Genomic DNA, 16,940 nt, shown 5'->3' on the forward strand with positions numbered 1-16,940 from the left:
ATATCTCACGAAATAAGCGTCAAACGAAAAAACTACAAAGAACGAAACGTCTAGCTTGAAGGGGGAAACCAGATAGCGCTATTATTGGCCCGGTAGATGAGGTTGCCATAGGTAAAACGGATATCAACTGCGTTTTTTAAAATAGGAACCCTCATTTTTTATTATATATTCGTGTAGTACGTAAAGAAATATGAATGTTTTAGTTGGACCACTTTTTTCGCTTTGTGATAGATGGCACTGTAACAGTCACAAACATATGGCTCACAATTTTAGACGAACACTTGGTAACAGGTAGGTTTTTTAAATTAAAATACAGAACGCAGGTACGTGTGAACATTTTATTTCGGTTGTTCCAATGTGATACACCTACCTTTCTTTGTGAACTTATCATTTCTGAGAACGCATGCTGTTACAGCGTGATTACCTGTAAATACCATTAATGCAATAAATGCTCAAAATCGTGTCCGTCAACCTCAATGCATTTGGCAATACGTGTAACGACATTCCTCTCAACAGCGAGTAATTCGCGTTACGTAATGTTCGCCCGCATCTCGTGGTCGTGCGGTAGCGTTCTCGCTTCCCACGCCTGGGTTCCCGGGTTCGATTCCCGGCGGGGTCAGGGATTTTCTCTGCCTCGTGATGGCTGGGTGTTGTGTGCTGTCCTTAGGTTAGTTAGGTTTAAGTAGTTCTAAGTTCTAGGGGACTTATGACCACAGCAGTTGAGTCCCATAGTGCTCAGAGCCATTTTTTTTACGTAATGTTCGCACATACATTGGCAATGCACTGACGCATGTTGTCAGGTGTTGTCGGTGGATCACGATAGAAAATATCCTTCAACTTTCCCCTCAGAAAGAAATCCGGGGACGTCAGATCCGGAGAACGTGCGGGTCATGTCATGAAATATGCTATTCAATGCCGCTTCAACCGCACACGGGCTATGTGCCGGACATCCATCATGTTGGAAGAACATCGCCATTCTGTCGTGCAGTGAAACATCCTGAAGTAACATCGGTAGAACATTACGTAGGAAATCAGCATACATTGCAGCATTTAGACTGCCATCGATAAAATGGGGCCAATTATTCTTTCTCTCATAATGCCGCACCATACATTAACCCGCCAAGGTCGCTGATGTTCCACTTGTCGCTGCCATCGTGGATTTGCCGTTGCCCAATAGTGCATATTATGCCGGTTTACGTTACCGCTGTTGGTGAATGACGCTTCGTCGCTAAATAGAACGCGTGCAAAAAATCTGTCATCGTCCAGTAATTTTTCTTGTGCCCAGTGGCGGAACTGTTCACGACGTTAAAAGTCGCCGCCATGCAATTCCTGGTACATAGAAATATGGTACGGGTGCAATCGATGTTGATGTATCATTCTCAACACCGACGTTTTTGAGATGCCCGATTCTCGCGCAATTGGTCTGCTACTGATGTGCAGAGTAGCCTCGACACCAGCTAAAACATCTACTTGGGCATCATCATTTGTTGTAGGTCGTGGTGGACGTTTCACATGTGGCTGAGCACTTCCTGTTTCCTTAAATAACGTAACTATCCGGCGAACGGTCCGGACCCTTGGATGATGTCGCCCAGGATACCGAGCAGCATACATAGCACACGGCCTTTGGGCATTTTGATCACAATAGCCATGCATCAACACGATATCGATCTTTTCCGCAACTGGCAAACGGTCCATTTTAACACGGGTAATGTATCACGAAGCAAATACCGTCCGCATTGGCGGAATGTTACGTGATACCACGTACTTTTACGTTTGTGACTATTACAGTGCCATCTATCACAAAGCGAAGAAATTGGTCCAACTAAAACATTCATATTTCTTTACGTGCTACACGAATATATAATAAAAAATGGGGGTTCCTATTTAAAAAAAACGCAGTTGATATCCCTTTGACCTATGGCAGCGCTATGTAGCGGGCCAACCATAGCGAAATCTGGTTTCTCCCTTCAAGCTAGACGAGTTTCGTTCTTTGTAGTTTTTTCGTTTGATGCTTATTTCGTGAGATATTTGGCCCGGTCACTATCAAAGGACTGTCCTGTATATGCTGCTCGAAAGTCCCATGAAAGTACCTGTTGCTGTTCCCTTTGAATTATGACTCAGAGATCACGAATTATTGTGTGATTTCGGTTCTTTTGGCATGTGGAGCGTTTTTACGGTCTGTTTCCGTACTTTTTGGTACACTAAGAGCTTACCTATTGCTTTGTCTGAGTACTGTACCTTATAGGCCATTGCTCTTCCGTCAGTTCGTTCGTAAAGACACTATCTCTTTTGCGGCGTGTGCCACATTTTTCCTGATACCCTGCCGGGGCTGTTTTTCTGTTCATTGTAAAACTTGAAAATTCGCTTTATTTTCCCATAATTTTTCAGGGTCGATTCTTACAACTTCATTCCGAAATAATATAATGGAAACAATCTAATCTTTACGCTCACAAGCCGTGGGTTACGGGATGGACTACTCTGCCGTCTTCTACCTTCTCTAGAGTTGCAGGATCTCAGGGTCAGGGCTCAGAAAAATTTCTGTTCGAATATTAGAAGATTCCCGAGCGCTGGTGCGTAAAAACATAAATGACATAAAATCAGGAACAGAGAATAGAAGGAGCTGCAAGAATGTTAAACAAAAGATTATGATTGGTAAAAAGTAAATAAGAGCAACTGATAATGATAAACGGCGCACAACAGATAAGGAAGAAACTCTAGAGTATATAATTACACTGCAAACTATATGAGAAAACGGGTGTATCACTAAGAGCACCTTACGCAAATAAAAATGACAAAGTCCCAGAAAACCTCCCAAAAGAAATAAGAAAAGCTGTAAATGAAATGCAGAATTGCAAAGTGTCAATGGCGGTCTGACGATTTAAATACTTAAGCTTATTGGTGAAGAAATAGAAAAACACGTGGCTATAATCTTTACTGATTGTATAAAAAAAGGTAGTGTGCAGTCCTAAAGCATCGATTTCACGCCGACCAGCGTGGAGCCGTGAAACGGCATCAACAAGGCGGTGGCGCGCGCGCCAGTGGAAAGAGCGAACAGCGCCACACCTCCAGGAAGACAGAGATCAGCGCCCCTGACTTAACCAACCGGTCGTCTTTGGTCGGTACAGTACGGTCGCAGACGTCGAGAGCATCACTATTAATAGCAAACCGATGCTTAGCCTGCGTTCTGCGAGTAGTGATTGTATGTAGGAGGCACAGGAAGCATACGAATCAAGTTACGTTCCTTCCCTTAATTGAAATAAAGTTTTCTATTATTTATGAAGTGTTTTGTGTATATGATTTTGGATTTCTACCACCAGCCATTGTTACTTTTCTCCCTATCCGTGCTACCGGCTATCGCAACTTCTCTACTTCCTTGTTTGTGTCCGTGCTGACTCCCACAGTGGCCGACATGACAGATAGCATTCCGAGGAAGTACTGACGATTTGGAAAATTACCGTCCCACCAGTTTACTCCCTCTTATCCACAGATTTTCACCACAGTCTTGAAAAATCGCATCAGCGCTATAGTGGATAAAGCACAACCCCTAGAAGAAGCTTGAGTCCGCACTGGTTATAGCACAGTTGGTCATACACACCCCATGCATGAAGCAAATAGGCCAGCCAATGAATACTAAATGGCGCTATACGTAGTTTTGCAGCCTTTTGAAAACGGTTTTGGGTCTTTCAGTCACATTGCTGTTACACAGGACTGACGGAACAAGGTGTGGAAACAAAATACATAAACATATTATGTAATATCTATTATGTCCGCCCGGTTGGCCGAGTGGTCTAAAGCACGGCTTTCCAGGCGGGAAGAAGCGCCTGGTCCCCGGCACGAATCCGCCCGGCGGAGTTGCGTCGAGGTCCGGTGAACCGGCCAGTCTGTGGATGGTTTTTAGGCGGTTTTCCATCTGCCTCGGCGAATGCGGGCTGGTTCCCCTTATTCCGCCTCAGTTACACTATGTCGGCGATTGCTGCGCAAACAAGTTCTCCACGTACGCGTACACCACCATTACTCTACTACGCAAACAAAGTGGTTACACTCGTCTGGTGTGAGACGTTCCCTGGGGGGTCCACCGGGGGCCGAACCGCACAATAACCCTGGTTTCGGTGTGGGGCGGCGGAGGGGTGAAGTGGACTGCAGTAGTCGTTGTGGGGTTGTGGACCGCTGCGGCTGCGATGGGGACTGAACCTCTCCGACGTTTCTAGGTCCCCGGTTAACATACAATACAACATCTATGATACCTCGACGGGTCCTGTCGGCAGAGGCAAATGCAGAAAGGGGTTTTCCACTGAAAGAGGAGTAAAGCGAGAGAACCCTAAGTCCCCGAAACTATTTATAAAACTTCTTGACAAGGCTATGTGCAAAAATAATTAGAAGGAAAGAGAAATTAGAATGAATGAAAAAAAAACCTCACTAAGTTGAGATCTGCGGATTATATAACAGTCATATCCAACAATATCGCAAAACTGCAATACTCTATAAAGGTATATATGACGGTAGTATCTGTTCCCGAAAGAACAGTTACCGTGGTGACCATGCAGCTTTGCTAGAAATGAAATGATAATTAAATGGACACCCTAGCTGCAAACAGGCGTTGATGTACTTCATTGGGGACATGAAAATGTGTGCCCCGACCGGGACTCGAACCCGGTATCTCCCGCTTACAAGGCAGACGCTCTATCCATCTGAGCCACCGCGGGCACAGAGAATAGTGCGTCTGCAGGGACGCTCCCCTTGAGATCCACATTCCCAACATGTCCACACCACTACATTCGTAGTGCGCCTAATAGATGTTTGCCCATCATACTCATTACTCGTGGCAGATTAATCTACCAAGTCCCGTACGAGTTCGGGCATAGCCTGTGCATTCGCAAAAGAAGGTCAATGGCCGGGAAGCCATATTTTAGCTATATATGACGGTAGTATCTGTTCCCGAAAGAACAGTTACCGTGGTGACCCAAGGCTTCATCTGGCAGAGAACAGCAGGAGACAGCGTGGAAAAAGCGGCTGAAATTGTATTTGATAGCTTAAGGTTAAAGAGGCTACACCTTGTAAAGACTGAATTAGCCGAACGAAAATAAATAAATAAATAAATAAATAATGGCAAAGAATTTGTCGGTAGGTCTGTGAGTCTTGTTAGTCTCTGGAACGAACCTGGAAATTAACACATATTTTTATTTCCATAACGGTTAGAAAAGGGAAATGTTAATTAACAATATCGAATCATAAATTTTAATGAAAATTATATATATTTTTAATTAACGCTAATAGTCGTATGTCAGATATTAAAATGTAATACAGACATGCGAAACGCCTTTTTTGAATGAAAAAAAAATGTGTGCAATAATCATCTTTAGAAATATAACAGTTTTTGCTTTTCTGTTTGATGTTTCGCATTTTTGTACGAAATTTTAATTTACTGTGAACACTGGAATTTTCATGCAAATATAATCAAATAAGACGTTATTATGATTAAAAGTTAGGATTTCATATCTGTCAATGTGGCATTTGCCTTTGTTAACAAATGTCGAATTAAAAGATGAAAAAAAGCTACCATCCAGACTCGAACCAGTGACTTTATAATTACAAGGCAATTACGTCAGGCGCTAATCTACAGACGAGTTCATTAATAATTTACAAATATTTTATGCTCCGCAGCGCTCGGACATTTTCTCATCTTCAAAGGAGACTTTTAGCTTTTGCTTAGAATTGTGCCGTGATGCTGTTGGACATTGATTTCCGAGTAGTGTCATTCAAATCCTGCAAGTATTGGGACGTGGTCAAACTGGAATTCGCCAAAATCTTCTCGTGGAGAGCGCCTAGCTTGCCTTCCCTTGGTATGTCTTTTAAAATAAGTAGACATAAGTTTAGCATCAAGACCATTACACCCGCCAACATGTCTTCTGCCATTTTTATTTGTTCTACTGTACGGCGTGTAGATGCCAACGATATTTCGAAACCGTCGTTCCTTTCCAACTCGTGCGTTCAAATCACACATTAAAATTTTGACGTTCACAGTCTGGCTTCTTTGTAATTAGCTCCCTACCTGCTCCCAGAATATGACTGCATTTTTAGTGTGTCTTCAGTTATCTTCTTTTATGGATGCGTGGGCACTGAACAACGTGTAGCTTTTGGTTGCACATTTCAATGTGACAGCAGAGTGTCTGGAGAGGGTTTGGGGTCTGCTACTGGTTTGTGAACATAGAATGCTGTGCCGATCTCCGTAAGGTTCACTCCTGATGCTTCGTCCACGTTTCCCTTTGAACATTTTGCAAAACTCTGAGTGAAAGATGTTTGAAACTGTAAATCGCGTCTCGTGTAACGAAAGATTCTGAATGTTCTGCTTTTCTGTGTCACTACAGTTCGTTCTGAAGTAGTGTCCAAGATCTTATACCAAGAAGCAACAAGTGTGTCAAGATATTAACGGTTCTTAACTAATACGTTACACGTGGCTTTATTGACCAGTGTGTTGCTCACATTTCTATTGCTTGAAGACCTCCAAATACCTCCCACTACACCCTTCTTGCCAGTACAACCCCCCTCCCCTCCCCCCCTCCTCAACCAAGAATCCGAAGACCTGTGTACACAGCCCAGATCGATGCTGGATCCCCGTTACCTGTTACCGCTTAGGGTAGTTCTCTCTGAAAGTGTGTGCATCATGAATACATGCTTTTACTTCATAGTATTTTTTTAAGGGGGGGGGTAATACACTGATAAGCCAAAACAGTATGACCACTGCACACAGCGACGTTGCATGCTGACGGGTGGCATTGTGGGCACTTGATGCGGTAACAAAAATATGTAAGCGGAGAAGATATAGGCCATAAATGGGTAAGACCATTGAGATAACCGACTTTGACAAAGGGCACATTAATACACTACTGGCCATTAAAATTGCTACACCAAGAATAAATGAAGATGATAAACGGCTATTCATTGGACAAATATATTATGCTGGAAATGACATGTGATTACATTTTCATTCAATTTGGGTGCATAGGTCCTGAGAAATCGGTACCCAGAATAACCGCCTCTGGCCTTAATAACGGCCTTGATACGCCTGGGCATTGAGTCAAACAGAGCTTGGATGGCGTGTACAGGTACAGCTACCCATGCAGCTTCAACACGATGCCACAGTTCATCAAGAGTAGTGACTGGCGCATTGTGACGAGCCAGTTGCTAGGCCACCATTGACCAGACGTTTTCAGTTGGTGAGAGATGTGGAGAATGTGCTGGCCAGGACAGCAGCCGAACATTTTCTGCATCCAGAAAGGCCCGTACAGGACCTGCATTATCGTGCTGAAATGTAGGGTTTCGCAGGGATCGAATGAAGGGTAGAGCCACGGGTCGTAATACATCTGAAATGTAACGTCAACTGTTCAAAGTGCCGGCAATGAGAACAAGAGGTGACCGAGACATATAACCACTTGCACCCCATACCATCACGCCTGAGGATACGCCAGTATGGTGATGACGAATACACGCTTCCAATGTGCGTTAACCGCGATGTCGCCAAACACGGATGCGACCATCATGATGCAGTAACCAGAACCTGGATTCATCCCAAAAAATGACGTTTTGCCATTCGTGCACCCAGGTTCGTAGTTGAGTACCCCATCGCAGGCGCTCCTGTCTGTGATGCAGCGTCAAAGGTAACCGCAGCCATGGTCTCCGAGCTGATAGTCCATGCTGCTGCAAACGTCGTCGAACTGTTCCAGCAGATGGTTGTTGTCTTGTAAACGTCTCCATCTGTTTACTCAGGGATCGAGACGTGGCTGCACGATCCGTTACAGCCATGCGGATAAGATGCCTGTCATCTCGACTGCTAGTGATACGAGGCCGTTGGGATCCAGCACGGCGTTCCGTCTTACCCTCCTGAACCCACCGATTCCATATTCTGGTAACAGTCATCGGATCTCGACCAACGCCAGCAGCAATGTCGCGATACGATAAACCGTAATCGCGATAGGCTACAATCCTACCTTTATCAAGGAAAACGTGATGCATTTCTCCTCCTTACACGAGGCATCACAACAGCGTTTCACCAGGCAACGCCGGTTAACTGCTGTTTGTGTATGAGAAATCGGTTGGAAACTTTCCTCATGTCAGCACGTTGTAGGTGTCGCTACCGGCGCCTTCCTTGTGTGAATGCTCTGAAAAGCTAATCATTTGCATATCACAGCATCTTCTTGCTGTCGGTTAAATTGCGCGCGTGTAGCATGTCATCTTCGTGGTGTAGCAATGTTTAGGGCCAGTAGTGTATTATGCAGTATCGCGAAAACGGAGAAGCTGGTCGCATGTTGATGTTCTACTGTCGTGAATAGCTACGGAAAAAGGTAGGACGACAGTGAAACTACTACTAGGTGCTAAATGTTTGGACGGCCACTACTCTTCACAGTTTGTGGAATTTGGAAGCTTGTCTGCTCTGTAAAGTAGGATAGATGGTGATCTGTGGTCTCTCTGCCGAAAGAAGTGCTGGTGCACTTACAAGTTTTTCGGAGCACACCGTTCGTCGTACATTGTTGAACATGGAGCTCCGCAGCAGACCATCCATTCAGATGGTAACCCAACGACATCATCAATTACTACTGCAGTGGTCGCGGAACCATCGTAATTTGACGGTTGATCAATGGAAACGAGTCCGTTGTTTGGGTGAATCACTGTTTTGCAACACTAGGTCGATGGTCGTCTCCGCAAACGCCATCACGAAAGTGAATGGCGGCTATAAACGGGCAGCGCAGGTGGTGGGACCAGCATTATGCTATGGGAGACGCATGGGACCTCTGGTCGTAATCGAGGATGCGCTGATAGCAGCGAACCACCTGCAACCTTTCACGCTTGATGTCTGCCCCGCCGGCGATGTCATCTTTCAGCAATAAAATTGTCCGTGACTCGGAGCCAGAATCGTGCTAAGTGGTTTGAGGAGCGTTATAGTGAACTGGCGTTGATGTATTGTTGGCCAATTTCGCTTGATGTAAATGCTATTGAACCCTCTGGGTTGCTAACGGGAGCCATCACTGCGTATGGAAATCAGCGGCCCGTTGTTTACGCGAGTTATACGACCTGAGCGAAGACATCTAACGCCACATTCCTCCACAAACCTATCAACAAGCTGTCGGATCCCTGATACACAAAGTCAGTATTTCGTTCCAAAGACGGACAAAACTGTCTGTTAAGCAGGTGGTTAAATGTTTCAGCTCATCAGTGTATGTGTGTGTAAGCCTCAGAGCCAATTCTTCTGCCCTTTCTGAGAATATTCTTCTTCCGCCTTCAGTGCCGTTTACCGATGTCATTTTCGGCTCAGTTGATCCGCGGCTATTTACTTGTCTAGGCTTTATTCGCACCTGTATATCTACAAGGACTTTCCCTACCCGCCGTTGGACCGCGTGGTGTCGGGGTTGAGACGCCCACCCTACTGTCTCACTGTACGCTGTTTTGGTTTTTATACTGGTAACGCCACGTAGCGCTCTGTATGAAAATCACTGGCTGTGCTGTGTGCAGTCTGTGGCTGGTTGGCATTGTTGTAATATTCGCTGTTGTAGTGTTGGGCAGTTGGCTGTGAACAGCGCGTAGCCGTTGCGCAGTTGGGGGTGAGCCGCCAGCAGTGGTCGATGTGGGGAGAGAGATGGCGGAGTTTTGAGAGCGGATGGTCTGGACGTGTGTCCATCAGAGAGAGTAAATTTGTAAGACTGGATGTCAGGAACTAATATATATATTATGACTTTTGAGCACAATTGAGGTAAATACATTGTTTGTTCTCCATCAAAATGTTTCATTTGCTAACTATGCTATCAGTAGTTAGTGCCTTCAGTAGTTAGAATTTTTTATTTAGCTGGCAGTATTGGCGCTCGCTGTATTGCAGTAACTCGAGTAATGAAGATTTTTGTGAGATAAGTGGTTCATGAAAGGTGTAGGTTATTGTTAGTCAGTTTATTGAAAGTCAGATTGCGTTGCGCTAAAAATATTGTGTGTCAGTTTAGTGTTGATCAGAATAAGTAAAGAGAGTAACGTCTGAGTACGTTCAGTTTTCATCAGAATCTAAACTGAAAGGCAATAATGTACTTAGTCTCAATAACCAACCGTTTCACGAGGCACAAGCGACCTAGAATTGACTCAGTCTACAGATAGCTGAAAACTGTGTTTTTCACCATCGTTATAGGGTCGGCAAACGCATGTTGTGCTAGAAATAGAGGGGAAAAAACTTTACAACGGCCACTCATGTGGCCATAACGTGAACACTGTACAACAGAAACGCTGTTGGCGTGACGGCTAAGGCATCTAGCTGAGGAGCGGAGGACCTGTGTTCGATTCGAAAATGCATTCTGCAGTTTTCTTTTTCATTTGTAGTTTTTACCACTTTGTCCTTGTTAGGAACAGAAGTGTTGAAACGGTATGTAAGGAATAATAATGCAGTAGGCAAATAAATTCTCGAACGACTTACGCCGATCATCCAGAACATTATGACGACCTACCCGATATGTCCATCTTTGCCACGGGTAACAGCGGCGACGTGGCGTATCATGGAATCAATGAGACGTAGCTGGACGCAGTTGGCACCACACCTGCAGACACAAGTCATCTAATTGCCTGAGCTCTGACGCCACATTCAGTCAGATCCCAGATGTGTTCGATTGGATTCACATCTGGCGAGTTGGCGGATCAGCGTACCAATTAGAACTCACCATTCTGTTCCTCGAACTACTCCATTACACTCCTTGCCTCTTGTTGAAAAATGCCACTACCGTCAGGAAACATGATCGTCATGAAGGAGTGTACTTGGTCTGCAAACAGTGTATTGCACTCCTTGGAGGTCATGGTTCGTTGCACGAGCTCCACTGGACCCATGGATTGCCAGGTGAATGTTCGCCAGAGCATAATGGAGCTTCCGCCAGCTCGTCTCCGTCCCGCAGTACAGGTGCCAAGGAGCTGTTCTCCTGGAAGACAAGGGATTCGCGTCCTGCCATCGGTATGATGAGGAAGGTATCCGGATTCGTCAGACCATGCAACGCTCTGTCACTGCGCCAACGTCCAGTGACGATGGTAGCGTGCCCATTTTAGTCGCAGTTGCCAATGTCGTGGTCTTAAAAATGGCTCATGCATGGGTCTTCGGCTGCGGAGGCCCATCTTTAGGAGTGTTTGGTGCACTGCGTGTTCAGACACACTTATACATGCTGCCCAGCATTAAGGTCTGATTTTAGTTCCTCCACAGTTCGCCTTCTGTCCTGTTTTAGCAGTCTGCCCAGACTACGACGTCCGACATCTGTAATGAGGGGCGGTCGCCGAACCCCACTACGTCTGGATGTGGTTTCACCTCGGTTTCGCCATGTGTTGAAGACATTCACTACATGCTTGTGCCGAGCCTCCAGGCCATTACGATCTGTCCTCGGTCAAACAGATAGATCGTGCGGTTTCCCCATTCTACACACGGACAGCACGGTCTCTGATACTACGTGCACCGTGCGTGTGTCTGACTAGCAGTCATTGCTCGCCAGATGGCGGTACTATTGCCCAGAGGAGTTTATATTGATAGTAGGTAGTGGTCATAATGTTGTGGCTGATCAATGTAGATGAGAAAAGATTTAAAGTTTTTCAACCTCAATATTAATTCCCGAAAACGAAACATTTTAAAATGTAAACCAGGTTTTTTTTTCCATCGAATCGGCGGAAGCAAGGATGTTATTGCAGGAAGACTGCATTCATGAGATACTGTTTGTGCCACTACTACATTTGCTTCAAATGTTTGTATGACAAGTGTCATCGAACTAGTTATTTGAAGGAAAATCAGAATATGTAATAGAGTGAGAGAAAGAGACATTGAAAAGCGACCAGAACTAAAATATTAATTCTTTACTAATCTACACCCTTTGCGAAATTTGTTTATTCGTTATTCATATACTAGCCTTATTAACCCTCCCATTCCCATCACTTTCGATGCCGAAGGAAATACAAACGAAAAAAGGGGCTGAATACATTTGGGAACTGAACACTGGTGCGCTCCCCCCCCCCCCTCCCCCATCCCCCCATTCCCCCCCCCCCCCCCTCCCTCAGCCAGATTCTTTGGCCTTTACGCCAACACTGAATAGCGTTTACCTCGATTTCTCGCAAAATATGCGTTTGCCGACCCAATGTACGATGATGAAAAATATTCAGTTTTCAGTTACCTATAGATCGCGTCAATTTTGATTCGATTGCTCGTCATGAACTTTAGGTGTGGGTTTCTCAGAAACCGGTTGGTATTGAGCCGAAAATATCTTAGTGTCTTTTATTGTAGGTTGTACCCATGTGACCTGCCACAGAGAAACCAAGTCGGTTGTCCATCCTGACGAGTTCCCCTTGTTAGTTCAGGGCTAAACCCCAAAATAGGCAAACTGGACAGATGTCTACTGTACATCTACATCTACATCTGTAGTACAAGTAATTTTAATTCTATTGAAACTGATATTTTAAGGTCGAAGAGGCAGTATTATTCCAGTCCAAGAAGAAGTTATCACGATGGCTTATGAAAATGTTGTACTGAAATTGAACATGCTTCACAGTTTTGGCACTAAGGTCTGGCAGCGGTAAAGTTGACTGTCACTTGCGAAAATTCTCTTGCGGGAACATGTATCTGAAATTCGGTGAGCGCTTAGTTCTAACTATTGCCACATTATGTGAGTTCTGATACATTTGTCAGAGAAGTCAAGCAGGTGGAGGAGACATTTGTACACCGTTGAAGTTCACGGGAGCAGTGCAGTGGGCTTTCTGCAATAAATAACAAAGAAATCTCATCTGTCTATTATTCTAAAACGACTGCACCGGAACCCAAACATTAAGAAATAGCCACCTACATTAAACACAGATTATTCCACTCTATTACGGCCTGATGCAGCAACAGTAGTCCGAAATTTAAAAAATAGAAAACAGTTTTTGTTGCAAGTGTTCACAATGAACACTACCCCTAAGATATTCAGCGAAAGAAAAATTTATTCTTACTCCGTTACTTTTAGGACTTTGTGGTTAGTGGCCATTGTGAACCGACGTCAGTTTCTCTCCAGATCGTACATGTAATACCTAAAAGGAAGAGTTTTAGATAACTAAATTTCTCAAGCAGTCGGAAAACTTGAGCCTCGATGATCAGGTGGGCACAGAAAACTAAATTTTCTATCATACCATTATGTCTGCTTTATCAAAACGTAGGTATATTTCTTTCTTCTTTTTCGTTTTCTGCCTTTGTCTCCTGCCATCGTGGCTTCATGTTCGGTTTTCCAATTACCCCAAAATCTTTTAAGCTTTTGTATGTTCTTTTCCTTTCCTCTTCTCCCTTTACATGTTTAGCGTTCCCTATCCTTGCCCCTATTATCCTCACCCAACCATCACCTCCTCCTTCTCCCTATTCATTTAGACTGACGTTTCGGTTCATCTTAATAGTTGGAAGTTCAGTGAAGGAGTTATTTTCCGTGTTACCACCAGTTTGCTTGCTTTTAAATTTTTAAGAATATTTCATTCATTTCATCATTTTTAATTGGCTCTGTTCAGCATGTCTCTACTATCAGCGCCGACACTGGGCGGTTTCATAAAATTTTGTTCTCATGTCAGCCTATTGCGCGACCCACTCGTTCCAGCATATACGTCGTCTAGTACAGTATTTGTTTACCAGTGCGATTCATGGCTGTAACCACTAACCTGTCTTTGCATCGCGTATTACTATGGTTAAATGCGTTTCTTTTTAGTTTCCAGTCCTGCGCTCACGCAGATTTAATTTCTTATTAATGTTGTAATTTTACGCCTTTAACTTAGAGATTTTCACACGCCAATCCACATTTGGCGATTGTGGTTTTCGCTTTAACGCCAATATAACATCGGCGTTCTCCTCTATTCAAGGCAAATGAATCACTTTACTTCTCACCTTTAGCTTAGCTATCCTGTTGATAGTTGCTGGCTTAGGATGGGGAGAATAGACCAGGTTCGGCAGATCACTGGTGTACCGATCGAGACAACACGCCAACTCAGAGCATGGCGAGTGGATACCTGGCAGAGCGAGTGGGCCAGCAGCGATAAGGGCCGCCGTGTATACAACTTCTTCCCTGACATCCGGGAAAGACTAAAACTAAAAGATATCGATCCCAGCCGCGGTATGGTACATTTCACCAGAGGACACGGCCCTTATCCCACGCACCTGTACCGCGTGAGCCTGCAGCAGACTAATAAATGCACATGCGGGGAAGAAGGTTCCCCTGAACACACTGTCTTCTTCTGCGGACAACGCACGAGCACAAGACACACAGTACACATAAATCGCCTGAACATACAGAACGAACTACATGCCAAAATACGCGACCCGGAAAGGTGGACTGAACTCAACAAACTAACTGACGAAATCTCGAAGATCCAACATATAAAATACTTGCTCAACAGACCCTACCGAAGGCAAGGCGGTCCAAACAGACACCATGATGCCCAGGGGGACACAGACATGATTAGCACCACGAGTGATGAAGAAGAAACAGATACAGACCAATGCACCAACACAGATATTGAAGCGCCCAGCGCTCCATAGTGTCAACCAAGTCCACTTCAAAGAACAGTCTGGAACAACCGACAAGAGGTGCACAAGTCACACACAATCCTAAAAACAGATTGCACCTTATATGTAAATAGTTAACAGCACCTCCATGTCTAATAAGAGCTTAAAGCTAAGTACCTCTTCAAGGGACCTAGGCCTTCCGTTAAGAGGCAGCTCACAGTCTGAATGGAAGGATCTTAATTGTGGTCCCTCTCTTTTGAGGCGAACCCGACGGATACCTATGGTAGATCGGGGAAAACCACCGTTCAGGTCGTGTTGTCGGCGGGATCTGGAGGTGCTTGCGCCTGATGTACTCTACCAGGAGCCTTGTAGGCTCAACACAAACCGTTAGCGTCATTACCTTATTACTTTTACCACAAGTACCCTTTCATCAGCAACTTTGAGCCAAGCACAAAATTAGTTACCTCTCTATTGTAAAAAGTTTAGCAGGCTGGACATGGAGGTCTTAGTCTTAGTTTCTAGCTTTAACGTACCCTAATCTCTTCTAGTTAAGTTAGTTTTTAGGATGGTAGATGTTAAAGGCATGGTGACCGACGGTTAGCGTCTTGAGGGTCATTCCAAGACCCGGGCCGCCGCCCACAACCAGGTGACGGGCAATATTACACCTATCTCTACTCTATTCAATTATCTTCCTTCCTGTTTTGTTTGTGTTGTCCTCATCATTTCATCATCATCCAGGAAAGTGGCGAAATTGGACTGAGCAAAGATTGGATAATTGTACGGGCGCTGATAACCACGCAGTTGAGCGCCCCACAAACCAAAACATCAACATCATATCTTCCTTCCTTTTTTCTAAATATTTAATTTCGTTTCGTTTATTAATATCTCACTTGATTTTGTATTAGTTATAAGTTTTTCTAATGCTGCACAAAAAAAAGATCTCAAATGGATGTAAACAAATAGAGCCCGCCTCCACGTGGCGGGACACGGGCAACGGTGTGAGTGGGGACGGGAGCCGGGGTAGTGTTACTTTCAGTCACACCGGACCCCGGACCCAGTCACAGCGGCTAAGTGGCAACATACGACCCACCATAAGAAATTAGACGGTGGGTCATAAAAAATAAGCAGCCAGTGAAAAAAAAAGTTGCTAGATAGGTTCGCGAATTAACTGTTATGTAACAGGATCGTTGCTATTAATTACGGATAATCTGAAGATGCTTTAACCGCACGAAACGCGTCATTATTAATAAACCATTGGCAACGCAGACTGTTTTCTCTTTTTGGCAACTACAGTAAAACTTTTACTGCATCCAAAGAACGATTCTTCTACAAGGCCCACCAAGAAGGTAAAAGTGCGCTACGTATCTTCCACTGACCAGACCGATGCCAGCTGCGAATCCGTTACAAGTAAGTGCATTTTCTACATGGCATCTCCCAGTACGGTATGTCCTTTAATCTAAATCGATGGCGACTTCAGAGCAGCCTGTGTGTAAACTGGTGGGACAAATCATTGAGGTGCACAGCAAGTGGCCATCAGATATTCTTTGTGCCTATATTTCCAGCAAATGCCCACCTCTGTAGAAAATTCTTTTCTTACAAAATGCATTTAACCATCAGCTGTTTATTCGTCCCGTTACACATCTACCAGTTTCGCTTATTAACCATCATCCAGGATACCCATCAACATCAACATTAAAAAATTATGAAAGTACAGTGCATACAAATATAGCAGAACTCTATAAATATATGGATGCAAAATTCCATTCGTATACTTACAGCGTACAACAGATTATTTAAAAACATCAGATATTACTTTGAAGCTGAAGAATGTCCAAATTATCTAGTGAAACTGTTCAAACACCTTATATATCCAGTGAAACTGTACAAACACCTTAAATAATTATGTCAGATGTTTGTACAATTTCCTGGATAATTTCGATATTGTGTAGCTTCAGAGTAATTTGTGATGTTTTTAGCTTATCTGTTGTACCCTGTAAGTATACAAATGGAATTTTGCACCCGTGTTTGTTGAGTGTTGCTACTTTTGTATGCATTGTACATTCATAATCTTTTAATGTTGATTTTGATAGACATCCTGGGTGATGGTTAATAACCGAAACCGGTAGATGACTAGTGGGACAAACAAATAGCTGATGATTAAAATGCATTTTACAGATACTTTACGACTGTTGGCCCTCACCTTACAAAAACATTATCTGTCGATAATGTTGCTATTTCACGGTAGATTCTGATGTAGCCTAGTGTAATCCTTATTGGAGGAAACACAATTATTCGGAGAGAAAAGGAAGGAAAAGAGGTGTTATAGTTTCTCATCCACAGGTCTCGCTTCACTGCTCTCCTCAGCGCCCCAAGCGGTGAGAGCGCGTGGCTCTGCTGACAATGATTCGACCGTCGCCTAGGTCGGCCACTCTGG

The 16,940-nt window shown here is 44.2% G+C and overlaps 1 protein-coding gene and 1 non-coding gene across 2 annotated transcripts in view; one reads left to right on the forward strand and one right to left on the reverse strand.

Moving 5' to 3' along the window:
- LOC126088615 (UDP-glucosyltransferase 2-like) overlaps nucleotides 1-16,940 on the forward strand; it is a 143,011-nt gene that overhangs the window by 103,007 nt on the left and 23,064 nt on the right. The gene's annotated exons all lie outside the window — the stretch shown is intronic.
- Nucleotides 4,630-4,704, reverse strand: Trnat-ugu (transfer RNA threonine (anticodon UGU)). Its single transcript has one exon. It is a non-coding gene; the product is annotated as a tRNA-Thr (tRNA).

Source organism: Schistocerca cancellata, chromosome 6 (assembly GCF_023864275.1).
Source record: "Schistocerca cancellata isolate TAMUIC-IGC-003103 chromosome 6, iqSchCanc2.1, whole genome shotgun sequence".
Taxonomy (NCBI): Eukaryota; Metazoa; Arthropoda; class Insecta; order Orthoptera; family Acrididae; genus Schistocerca; species Schistocerca cancellata.